The 12,386-nt window shown below is 43.6% G+C and overlaps 1 pseudogene; it reads right to left on the bottom strand.

Moving 5' to 3' along the window:
* Positions 1 to 3,018: 3,018 nt before the first annotated feature.
* LOC136469833 (uncharacterized) overlaps positions 3,019 to 12,386 on the bottom strand; it is a 22,134-nt pseudogene continuing 12,766 nt past the window's right edge.

Here is a 12,386-nt window from a genome sequence, read left to right as displayed (position 1 = left end):
CACCCGAACCAAAAAGCAAAATGGCTAAAATTATGCCTAAGCATACCGGCCGAGAGCAAAAGATCTGAAAAGATGCTTGAGCCCACCGATGAGGGTAGCTAATAAACTAACACTCGAACCAAAAAGCAAAATGGCTAAAATTATGCCTGAGCATACCGGCCGAGAGCAAAAGAGCTAAAAAGATGCTTAAGCCCGCTGATGAGGGTAGCTAATAAGCTAACACCCAAACCAAAAAGCAAAATGGCTGAAATTATGCCTGAGCCTACCGGTCGAGAGCAAAAAAAAGCTAAAAAGATGCTTGAGCCCGCCGATGAGGGTAGCTGATAAGCTAACACCTGAACCAAAGAGCAAAATGGCTGAAATTATGACTGAGCCTACCGGCCGAGAGCAAAAAAGCTGAAAAGATGCTTGAGCCCGCCGATGAGGGTAGCTGATAAGCTAACATCCAAACCGATCATGAGTTGTTTTCACAACCAGGGAAAGAGCCAGATGCTGGCCACACTCCGAGTTAAGCAAAAAGCTAAAAACATGCTTGAGCTCACTGGACGAAAGCAAAGAAACTAAAGATAAGAAGCTGAAGATACTTGAGATTGCTGGTTCTAAGTCTCTTCAGTACTAACAAGAACAAAAAGGTTGTCAGGACAAAGATCTACTTAACCCAAGTTGTTTACTCGATAGCCAGACAAGCACTCAACAAATCAAGAAAGTTTGTCAAGACAACGATCTACAAATACCGAGTTATTTACACGATGTAGACAAAAGCCAGACAAGCACTCGACAAATCAAGATAGTTTGTCAAGACAACGATATACAAATATCGAGTTGTTTACACGGCGCAGACGAAAGCATGACAAGCACTTGAAAAAATCAAAGACATCCAGGCCAAGAAGACATCAATGAAAAATAAAGGATCTCCATTCAAAAAGAAGTATAATAGCCTATTACAGAGACTGGAGTACAAAGGTCAAATACATCAAGCATCGTCATTAGGAGAAGAAATATCAATATTAAGATTATCTACAATCCTCCTGGCCAAGTCTTCAACCTCAGGCTCCATCTTTTCAACGGCATCCAGATATTCTTGACTCTCGGCTTCCTCTGCAATCTTGGACAAAGGCATCTCCAGAGCAAGAACCCGGACCTAGGCAAGAACATTTCTGGTATAGAGTTGGGCGCACCTCTTCACGAACTCCTAGAAATGGGTCAGAACTTGGGGAACAAACTGAGCCCAAGATTGACCATCATCTGCTGGAGTTCGAAGAAGATCAGCTACTGACCGAAATGATTTCCACAAAGCATTCCAGTTCTCAATAGCCATCGCCAACTTGCCATTCAATACTTCAACTATTTTTTGGACCTGCACAAGATCCTTGTCAGCTCCACGCTATCACACCCCATTTTAAGAACAAAAGAGGATGTATAAAAGTCTTATGTGCACCCCAGGAACGGTCGCACACATAAGTGGACAAATTTTGAATTGTACCATCACAATGTTTATTACATAGCAAATAAGTATTCAATACATAGTCTCAAGCATAAATATAATAACTACTAAGATAACTCTCTTGCGGAAGCTCCAACAGGGACGTCAACTGGTGAACATCAAGCCTAATACTCTTCATGATAATCTTCAATCCAATCTTGATCTGTTACCCATCCAGGATTTTTCCAATATAAAAGATAAAGCAAGGCATAAGTACATGTCGTACTTAACAAGATAACTAAGGGTTCATGAGGCTCAAATAGCTGACACTGGTTGAACTGCAAGTAGCTTTTATGGGTATGATCAAGTTTAGCATTTATTAGCAACAAGGTAGTACCATAATTCCCATAACACATCATCATTATACTAAGACAATAATTAGCTTAAAGAAGACTTAGTAAAGCACAATTAAACAAGAGCTCATTTATGGTGTAAGAATCCCTTGGCCGCTCATGACCGTGAGCACGGCTAGTATACCAGTTTATTAACTCTACGCAGAGGTGTACACTTTCACTATGAGTCATGGTTTTACAAGTGCATGGGTTAATTACGTCCAGACACCGAAAACCACATAGAGCTACTCAGAAGTTTGTCTAACCGGGAAGGGCCGCAGGGTCATCAGATATAGGAACCCCCCTTCCAAAGAAAATAAAAGGCCGCTTCATAGCAAGGCAAACAGGACAGAGGCTATCCTATACCTGACTCGCAGTATCCTCTAAGCCAGCTAGAAGAGGTCTCCCAAGCAACTAAAGCCAGAGCCATGTAGCCCTTAGAGCTGTACTATAAGTCCTGGATGATCACTTACAAATAAGTCCTTGAGGAGAGGGAATTAAACCCTCCTGTCATTGCTAACAAGTCATCTTAAATTGTTTAAAGCTCCATTATCAGTCAAGTATCAAGATCATGGTTGTTGTTTAGCGCTAGCATACACTACCCAAATGCATAAATCCAGGTTTCAAGGTATTCAAGATCAAATTCTAGGATATCCTACATAGGATAACAAAGTGGACACATGCAAATGAATTTTAGTGCATCTCATGAATAGGACAACAAGGAAGGTCCTTAGCTATACTTGCCTTGATCATAATTCTCCAGAAAGTCTTGCTGGTCTTGCTGGTTGTAGAAGTTCTCTTGTTCGCCAACGTAAACCTCACTGTCTGAACTCGATCAACAACACCAAGCAGCAACATACAATCATCCGAGCAATCATACATGAGGCAAACAAATAAATTTAATTAGAACAGTACACCAATAGAGGCAAAAAGTTTTGAAAAGTTCATAAAACTATTCTACACGTTGCTACGATCACACAGACGCGAAGATCACGAAAAACGGAGTTACAACGAGAAAGTTAGGATTAGAACAAGTTTCCCTATTAAAGAAATAGATCAAATCTATTTAAAGTTCAAAAACATGGTGACAAACTATATGAATAGATAGATCTCGAAAAGATGAATCTAACGCAAGTTGAACGGATCAATTTGGAGTTAAAACGAAGAAGTTATGAGCAAATAAAGGCAATGGCAAAACTGTAATTAATTAGAACTTCCATTTGAATCTGCAAATTAGAAAATACGTTTTCAAAAACGAGAAAACGTATTCACTGGAATACGCCATGGGACTGCAGGTTCTATATTTAAAAACTGCAGGGGCTCTTTAACAAAAGTGCCACGCGAAGGGGTAACTTCCATTATGGATCGTCCGATCCAGATTGGACGGCTGAGATCAGATCCAAGGGGGGGGAAAGAGCTGGCCGGCCGGCACAGTACGCCGGCGCGGTGGCGGCCATTACCAGCTATGGGGAGCTCGCCGACGTAATCAGCTTGGGCGATTTCGTGCACCAAATTGCACAGGACCGGTACGATTCGACCGAGGAGACCGAAGGCAACTCACCTAGGGCAGCGGTGTGAGTTGAGGCGATCCAAGGACGATGTGCCGCTCGTGGTGGTGGACGGCAGCGCTCTGCAAGGTTCAGTGACGGTCAGAGACCAAAACCGAGTGAAAACAAAGAGAGGAAACGTCCAACGGCTTCGTGAGATTGGTACGAAGCTCGGCCTCTGGCTTACAGTGACGAAAAAGCTGTGGAATGTTAGGAACAAGCTCAGTAGCTTCGATGCCTTGTGGCTGGGTGCTGCTGCGAACTTGAGCGCGGGAGTGAAGGCGGCGGTTCGCTAGGGTTGCAGAGGGCGTCGCGGACGCGGACGCTGGGGGCTTTATAGACTACACGGGCATGCGGATTGCACCGTGACGCGAGGAAGTCACGTGGATCAACACCGGGTCGGTGTCCACTTCGTTGCCGACTCAGAGAGGAAGACGGGTGTGGGCCCCAGCTGTCGGTGGCACAAGGAGGCGGGCTGCTGCAACACGCGGGCACTCGTGGGCTGGCCATCCTAGGCCGCGGCCTGTCGGCCCAAGAAGAAAAGGGAAGAGGCCAGTGCGGGCCTGCGCTAGCTGCGTGAGCTAGGCTGCGAGAGAGAGGATCAGGCCGACTGGGCCAGAAGCCAGGCAGAGAGAAAGTTTCCCTTTTCTTTTTATTTTCCAAGCTTTTGAATCCTTTTTTTAGATGAATTTGAATTTCTTTTTTTAAAACTAGAACAAAATCCAAACCAACTCAACACAAAATATGCACCAGCATGAATGCTCAAGCATGTATTTAACTTTGATATTGATTTCATTTTTATAAACTTAATGTGGTTTAAATGCTCACATAAATAAAAATAAACCAATTTAGCCAATTTAAATTTATTCAAAATTTAGGGTGTTACACACGCCTAATCAACTTGGCAAGTGCAAGTTCTTCTTCAGCACGAGTAATTACCTCCTTAGCCCTGTTGTGACTATTGCGAGCAAGTGTCTTCATTTCCTGAATATCCTCCGAGAGCTTCTGCTTTTTAACTCAAAGAGCTAGACCAGGCACCAAAAACAAGTTAGCAGAAAGGGAAATTTGAATATAAGAGGAAATAATAAGAACCCGCAATACCATTACACTCATTCTTCATGGCCTCCACATTCTTCAAGGCCTCCTGGACAGTAGCATCCCTCCGCTTTTCTACCTCAACCACCTTGGCACGGAGAGCTTTTTCCTCCTTTTGGTGTGTTTGACGCTCGGTCTCCATCTCAGCTCGACAGAGGTCAAGCTCTGTTTTCAGGGCACTAACCTCAGAAGATAACTTTTTCTTGGTTTCAGACGAGAAAAAGAAGCCGGTATGATCCTGAGAAAAATACTGAGCAAAAGAAAGAAAGAAAAGCAAGACATAAGAACAGAAGAAAGACGAACATCCAAAGAAAGAACTTCAGAAAAAAAAATTACCTGGAGTTTTTCCCCAAAAGAAGTCACGAAGGTCCCTCAGGTAGCGGTCAGCTCTGACAACCGATGAGTGGCATCAAATTGTTGCACCACATCATCATCCAAATGCTGAACGCCACTAGGAAGAGGAGCAGACGGAGAAGCTGGCCGAGGCAAAGAAGACAAGACCAGAGCCGTACCTTGGGAAGCCCTGGCCACCTCCTCAGATGACTCCACCACCATGGCCACGATCACCTTCGGAGCCAGCAAATCAGCAGCTATGGGATCACCAGAGAACCCTGTCCCCCTAACAACCACCTCGCTGATCGCACATTCCGAGACCCGAGACTCAGAACACAGAGGCGCACTAGAGGACTGACAAGAAGTCGACTGAGGGTTTAGGAAAGACGAGGGCCTACAAGATGATAAGGAAACTCAATGATAAGAATATGAATCAGAGAAGAGGAAAACAGAAGTAGAGAAACATAACCAGGATTCACTCACTTAGCTATCTTCTTCTTCATAAAACCCCCAAGACCAACAGAAGACCTTAGAGGGGGAACTATAGTAGCAAAAATATCGCCACCACCTTGCAATGGGAGTGGCGTGGTCGGTACCGAAGCTCTAGAAGAACTCGAGGTCAACGACCTCTTACTACAAGAGAACAAGTTCAAAGTCAGAACAAAAAGAAGTGTTCAACAGCAAAAAAACAAGAAAACAACTCACCGACGGGTAACAAGGGCAGCATCATCATCCTCATCTTCCTCACTCTCAAACATGGCAACCACAGCGCCATCTGAAAAAGAAGAAAAGTACTCAGTTAAAGGCAAAAACAAAAAACAAAAAGACAAAACATATTAATATGCTCACCTAGGAGCACGCTACCTATAACTTGAGTACCTAGACGAGTACTCGATTGGCGAGACTTCTGGGTAGCAGGCAAACCAGAAGAAGAACAATCCGCTCACCCCCTTTTTCCAACACTACGAGGAGCTTGAGGAACTGGACGAGAAACATACTCTACATATGTGTCAAGAACTACGGAAGAAACACCAGGAAACATCATGGTGGTTTGAAACTTACTGATTAAAGATGCCCCAGCAAGATTCTCCCCAAGCTCCACAATGGTAGGGCAGTCATCAAGGGGGTCAGATCAACGAAGTTACGCCCCAATTCCTATAAAAGAGTAAAACAACCATATGAGAAAGATTAAGCGAAAAGTGGAAATAGTAAAGGAAATACGAAAAGTACTAGCATAAGAAAAAACAACTCACAGTAGGAGGCGGGTTGTTAGCACAATACTCAGGGACAGTAAGCAGGACGATGCTTACTCCCTTCAACATCTTCTAAAGGTGCTCGAGCACCTCCTCACCAGTCAACTCAAGGGCAGGGACCATACGAGAAGGATCCTCCACTCTAGAGTATTCAAAACCATAGTTCTCTCTCTCCTTCAGAGGTTGAACACGACGGCGAAGAAAACTAGAGACGATACCAAAACCGGTCAAGCCTTGCTGTTTCAGAGCACATATCCTATCAAGAAACGGCTTGATCGCCTAGAGTTCATCCACCATTAGGGGATTCTTTTCCCATCGGTCATTAACCACGGGACCAGAACTAGAATGAATAGAAAGAGGAGGAATCATATTAGCGGCATAAAACCAGTCGACACGCCAATCCCTTAGAGAATCAACCAAGTCATAATCAAAGAATCTACTCTTATGACCCTAATGAAACTAAATCCCATAGCCACCAAGAACATGGGTGTCATTGCTATGGGTTGGGGCTTCAGACGGAAGAAGTAATGAAAGAGAGAAAGAGAAGGAGGAATTCCAAGAAAAGTTTCACAAAGATGAACAAAAATAGAAAGATGAAGGATAGCATTGGGAGTAAGATGGTTCAAGCTAATCCCAAAATAATTGAGAAAGCGATGAAGAAAAGCAGAGGCAGGAAGGCAGAGTCTAGCACGGATAAAGGAGACAAAAAGAACAATCTCAACGGAGCCTAGAGTTGGAACCCGATGCTGGCCTGGAGCTCTCCACTCAGCAATCTCCTTGTCCTAGATTAGGCAATCACTAACAAGCTTGTGCAACTGATCCTCAGTCATAGTTGGAGCCAGCCAGACCTTCTGAGCAGCCCTCATGGCCATGAATTCTTGATTTTCAATCATAGAAAGTGATGCCTCCTCGTCTACAAAGGTTGCTTGGGACTTGCTCGCTAATTTCTTCCTACCCATATACTAGCGAAAACAATAAGGCACTAAGAGACGATGATGGTCAGGCGGCGGCGCTCAAATGACGGCGACAATGGCGATGGCAAAGTGAGGACTAGGGTTTCAAGGCAAAAGCAGGGCAGTAAAGAAAAAGAAGAAAGAACGCCTTTAAATAGATTTTTACAGCAAATAAAATATGGCCCATTAGGCCCGTTTTAACATGGCATGAGAACACAACGGTTCATTTCCCAACACAATTGACAAAGCTGAAATGACGGACAGCACACTTCTACACAACGGTACAGTTCAACGGGCATATTTTAGACTTATCCATCCAGCACCAAGGCAGAGTTAACATATTGCTACAAAAAAAACTCATCAACAATGAAGCAACGAAGGGTTGCCTCACAAGAAACACAAGAACTCGGTTCTTATAGAAAGAACTCGGGAATCTCACAAACAACCAAGACATCAGCAGAAAAAAGAATGACAACCCAGAAGACAAGATTCTTTCCATTATAAATGGCTTCAAAAAATACAAGATTACACGTCTTACAAGACCCAACGAACTTGGTACTACAATGAGCAAGGTAGTAAAAAGGAACCCGGACACAACTAGGCTCCGGAACGAATACATGTTCCAAATCGCTACTCAATAGAACAAACCGCACTCGGCTACACTGTTTTCTTCAAAGGACGGACGCAATACATCTGAGGCGGAAGTCAGCAGCATGGTGGGACAACATGGAACAGGGAAGCCCAGCAGGCATCTATCTACCCAAGTCCGATGTGACACCGAATCAGGCGTTGATCTACACTGGACAGTTGCATGGCAGGCAAGGGGGATCTACCTAGAACTGTTGGATGAAGGAACGTATCTAACATCACAAGACTTCCTCCAACTATCGCCACGTACCTCCTAATACAATGCCACTACGAGATTAGTCTACCTCTAATCTCTATCACAAGACTCCCTCCAGCTACGACAAGATATATAAGAACTACAAGATATGCCTGGGGGCTGCTCTACTTCAGAAACTATCATATTCATGACTACGAAGATTTCAGATCATGCAACAAAATGCTTGAGGGATCAAAACAGCACACCAGGAGGGTATTTATAGACCAAAGGAGTGGCGCACATGGACCGGGAGCACCAATAGAACAAATCTAACAAAGGACAAAGTGAAAAGATAGAATTCAATGAATGAGGACTCAGGCATGAAGGAATAGTACTCAAGGACAAGCATATTTGAAAGGATATATCAACACTGTATAACTCATGAACAAACAGCATTTACACTCAACCACCACCATACAACTACATCTGACAATAGCAGACTACTAGAGAATATGCCAAGACCCTGCATCCGAGTTCTTTCTGAACAAAAGAACCTGGATATATGCTCGGGGACTGCAATAGGAGAGGTTTTCAATTCTTTGAACAACTCAGATTCAAGACCCTCCAACTCTTTGTTCCAAATAGCAAGAGGCTCAGGGGCTACACTCAGTGAGTGCACTTTTTTTGAAAAAAGCGCACATCACTCAGAAGACTTCTTCAAGACATCAATTTTCAAACAACACAAGATTCAAGACCCTCCAACTTTTTGTCCCAAATAGCAAGAGGCTCGGGGGCTACACTCAGTGAGTGCACTTTTTTCTTTGAAAAAGCGCACGTCACCAAGAAGACTTCTTCAAGACAAACCACTTCAAGGGCTCACAACAAAAAGAATCCGGACCAAGCTATATCCAAGTTCTTTTTGATAAAAAAACCTAGGTATATGCTCAGGAGCCTTTCGACAAAGAATCAGAACAATTTCAAGGTAAGACCCTCCAGCTCCTTGTTCCAAATAGCAAGAGGCTCGGGGGCTACACCCAGACGGATGTACTTTTTCTTCAAAAAGGCACATACCACTCGAAGATCCCAAGAAGCGCTACATGGTTTCACTCAAGAAAGTACTCGGACGATGCTTGTCCCTGCTTGGTAAGACCTAAAGGAACAAGATGAGGCTTCCAGAGCTCAACCATGAAGTGCTCGGGGGCTTGTCGGTACAGGACCCATAGGATACATTACAAGGAAGGGAGAAGATCTAATCTAACTAGGATTTCTTTCCCTGTAATTTTAGTAGTAGTATTATTCTATGATCCTACTAGGAACCTCATTGTAAACCGACTAGGACTCTAGCCTCCTAACTATATAAAGGAGGGCGGAGTTCCTAGAGAAAAGACACACATAACGCAACACAACACTTTACAATCAATCCAACGCAAAGGCTAAGGCTGACTGGACGTAGGGCTATTACTCGATCATGGTCGAGGGCCCGAACCAGAATAAATCGACTATCTCTTGCATTTATCGTCGAGTTCTACATATGCTGAAGCCCGAACAAACTGCCCGGGTATCCCCGTGGTAGGCTATCGGCGGTGAAACATCGACAGTTGTGTCCTGCGGCCAACATGGCATAGCTCGGTTATACTTTTTCCCTGTCTATGTCAATTAAGGACCGTTAGTTGCATAAGGCACCATGGGCAAATCACAGATTTATTGTCGCGAGTGCATACTTGGGTATGGGCGTATGGAAGACTTGTTGCTCTCTTGTCGTGGATCTGGCTCTTTCCGGAGCGACTGATGGGAGGTGGGGAAGGTGGAGGTCCATGCACCGCACTAAGTCCGGGACTCAGAAGTGGGGGCTTGGAGTCCAAGTTCAGACAAGAACCTAGACACCCAAGACAGGAGGGTGATGGGTTAGTCCTCCTTGTGCCTAGGGTACAAGTGGGACATGTGTTTTGGGGGCAAACATTGATTCACAAATCGCCGGCCGATCTGGTATGGCTTGTTTTGTGTCTAGCACCTAGTAAGAACAGAAAGATGAAAGGTGATGAAATAGAACTGATTGCTCAACTCTTGCTTAAAAGTAGAACATGTGCTTATATAGACTCGATAGATAATAACTTAATACGACTGATAATAATAACATAAATAAGGACTCACTATTAGTATTGTTTTTTGCTAAAAGAAAACCAGTAAACCATAAAGCTTATCATATTCCTTGGGTCAGGAAATTATTCCCACTAATCGGATAAGTCTTGCGAGTACATTGTGTACTCACGGTTTATGTACCCCTGTTGCAGGTGATGCATGAGAAGTACCCTTGTGTGGAGGATTCTTCTGGTGGGCTCAGACAGATCCTCGTTCTTATCGCTAGATGTTTACTTTAAATTCCGCTGTTTATCATTCCACACTCTGACATTTGGTATTGTAATAATGTACTTTTAAGAAACTCTGATGTATGAAAGGGACCCGTATTGTAACTCGTTCTCATTATTGGATCCTTGGGAAAAATACGGATCTTTCGGGTTCTCCCTTGGGGTGTGCCCGACGGATACCATCTGATATAGCTTGCTTTAGGGGGTTCTTAGTGTCTGGTGGAAGACGAGCAACTCCATAAGCATGTTATTTTGGGTGGTTCTGCCACACTTGTTTAGTGCATCTAGTCATTCCTCACATGTCTTAGGTTCATTCATGAAAATCAAATGAATTTGATGCTTGTATGGTACCACTATTGCTTGTATGCTTGACATGATCTAATGGTAGCATATGACATGTTTGTGGGCTTGTGAACCTAGTGTTTAATCTAGAAAATGAGTTATAAGTGTTTAACTCAATATTGTCATGATAACCCTTGAAATGAGGTGTGAAGAAGCTTACCATTAGATCAAACTGAGTTATATATCTTTTGCAAGTGATCTAGATTAAACCAAATTGGGAAAATGATCCTCACTTAACATGGTTTCACCCCCAACATATCTTAAATTTGAGTTCACCTTTTGTGGTATTTGATGCCAAAGGCGGAGAGACATTCACAAAGATAGTAAGATAGGGGGAACAAACAAATGAAATGACATTGTAAGGGGATCATTTAAAATTTGAAGCACACAAGTAGGGGGAGCAAGCTCATAAGCTTGTACGTTGCATTTGAATGTGCATTACATATGTTTGCTTGCATGGCATAAGTTTTTAAAATTCTATATCCATGCTTGTGTGGTGTATGATAGATTATAGAAAAATGATTGATGAAATGAAAAACTAGCATGCATAGGATAGCTAGACACTTGAATTGTTGTTACAAGTTGTACTAGAGCCTTGTTTCTAATGTTGGTCTCATGAGGTATCTAGCGGTTGTAGTTTTCAAGTGATATCTAGCAAACCATGGTGCTAAGGATGGTGTTCAAATGGCAACTCTGATTGGTATCATGCTTCAAAGGTCCATTCTTTACACCTTAGCATCATTTGGTAGCTATTACTCTCCCAAACTTCCTATCTATGTATATGTGTAAACTTTCAAATCCCAACTCTTAGCACATATGTAGGGGGAGCTAATACTACCAATTCAGGTTTATGAAACTTGTCCACATCCTTTACATATGGTAATATGCTTGGGCAAGCAACATGAATCCAAAAAGATTTCATTGAATATTTTTGTGAAGGGTTGTCATCAATTACCAAAAAAGGAAAGATTGAAAGCCATAGTTTAGTTTTGGATAATTGATGAAACCTAGGACTAACCTTTGATTTAAGTGTGTGAATTAGATAAGGTAGTCCAATCCAAGTGGTGGAGCTAGATGATGGTCATGGTGAAGGTGATGGCCACAATAGAGATGATCAAGTGCTCCAACTTGGAAAAGAAGAAAGAGAAAAACAAAAATCAAGGAGATCAAGGCAAAGGTATTAAATAGGTATTTATTTTAGCACTTAAGACACCATAGAGGGTGTAAGTGCGTTTAAGATCGATAGTCGTATTATAAAGAGGGGAAATCTTTGGCCAAGCGGTTATCGAGTGCCACTAGGTGACATGATTCTTGCATATGCATTTAGGGACCTAGTGTGTTAACCTTGACCCTTGAAAAATGCTAACACACGAGCACATGAGTTGTACACACTGTGGTTAGCAACTTGGAAGCAAGGGTGAAGCGGTTGAGGAGTTAAAAAAAAGAAAAAGGAGACTGTTGTGACCGAACTCTGGCACTGAGGTGACTGGACTCACCTCAGGCACGTCCGATCAGCCAGCGTAGGTAGGCGCGCCCTCGGGTCTTCGACCGGACCTAGCTGAGGAAGCGCGACCTGAAGCGCAGGGGCTACGTCTGGTCATAGGTGACGTACGCTGACATAGGGGCGCTGGAGGTTGGCTTGCGGCGCAGAGGTGATCGGACTCAGAGTCGTGTCCGCTCGATATAGACCTGGCGCGTCCGGTCTCGAAAAACCCTCTCAGAGTGCTTACTAGAAGTGATGGGTCTCCACGTGGTGGAGCGTCCGGTCACACTAACTACATGTCAGGTCACTGGCTTGGCCATGCGAGCGCGCGCACAAACGGACTCGACGCCGGTGCGTCTGGTCATGCTCTGGTGTG

The sequence above is a fragment of the Miscanthus floridulus genome, chromosome 8 (assembly GCF_019320115.1).
Source record: "Miscanthus floridulus cultivar M001 chromosome 8, ASM1932011v1, whole genome shotgun sequence".
Lineage (NCBI taxonomy): Eukaryota > Viridiplantae > Streptophyta > Magnoliopsida > Poales > Poaceae > Miscanthus > Miscanthus floridulus.
The sequence above is the reverse complement of the archived record's forward strand: the minus strand, read 5'-3'. Positions and strand labels throughout refer to the sequence as shown.